The sequence below is a fragment of the Aplysia californica genome, unplaced genomic scaffold (assembly GCF_000002075.1).
Source record: "Aplysia californica isolate F4 #8 unplaced genomic scaffold, AplCal3.0 scaffold01312, whole genome shotgun sequence".
NCBI lineage: Eukaryota > Metazoa > Mollusca > Gastropoda > Aplysiida > Aplysiidae > Aplysia > Aplysia californica.
In genome coordinates this window covers 110,877-111,994 of record NW_004798582.1, presented here as the reverse complement: position 1 = coordinate 111,994, position 1,118 = coordinate 110,877, and positions in this window count along the sequence as shown.

Sequence of the window (1,118 nt, the reverse complement as noted above, 5' to 3'; positions counted from 1 at the left end):
ATTATTATCATTATTATTCTTATTATCAATATCATTATTATCTTTGCTATTATTAATAGTATTGACAGTATTATTATTATTATTCGATTTAGATAAGTTTTGCGATTACTGAATTCTGGCATTTAAAAAATCAAAGAGAACATTGCCATCCCTAGAACCTCTCACTTCCTGTCGTGACAGACGACGCTGAAGCAGCACGCCTCCTAAATAATCGAAGTCATGTTGAAAGGGCCCTAAAAATGTCACAGTCACCACTCAGTATATCTGTGAACCTCAGCTATTCCATTCACCTCCTACTCTCTCAGCGTGTGGTTCGCGGGTGCTCTGGTGTGGTTTGCTTCTTCTTTCCTATCAAACATCTATCGTCCTTATCTCCCCTTCTTGTTTTATATGTTTGTTACTCTCTTGTAACTCTTCTAATCTTCTGGCGCTCATATGACCGTATGCAGTTGCGAGTGCCGTAAAACCTCTACTAAAACTAAAAACTACTCTCTCATCTGTGGCGTCGGTGGTCTTGTGGTTAGGCTACCGGACCTGTAATCGTGAGATTGTGGATTGGCGGGTTCGATCGTCAGCTCGGTCCGACGTTGTGTCCTTGGCAAAGACGCTTTACTCGAATTTCTCATTTGGCTCTGTCCTTTCGGAGATGGACGTTAAACAAGCAGGTCCCGCCTCTAACATTACCAAATATTGCTGATAAGGGCGTTAAAACCTATACCGTTTTCCCATTTCATTTTTATTCTATCAGTTCGGGCAGGTAGTAGGAGCTCCGATGTGCTCAGGTCTAGAACATTTTCCTTGTCGGCGCTACTTTTGCCCCAACTAGTTCCCGGCCAAGTATGGCCGTTGTCACACTGACTCAAAGAGGCTATATTTAGTACTAGAGTTCGTGGAAGTGATGTCGCTCTCGTTAACGAACGGGGGCTGCGTGTGCCCACTCTGGGACGCTGAACCTCAAGGGCAAGACATGCGCAGTTCAACAGACGGGTGAGTGAGTACTTTTCGAGACTCACGTGGGGGCGTCTCTAGTCTTTGGAGAAAATCTATAAGCTTGCATTGAAATAATAATGGGGGAAGGGTGGTGTTTAATATTATACTAGAGCTCGTGGGGAGCGGGA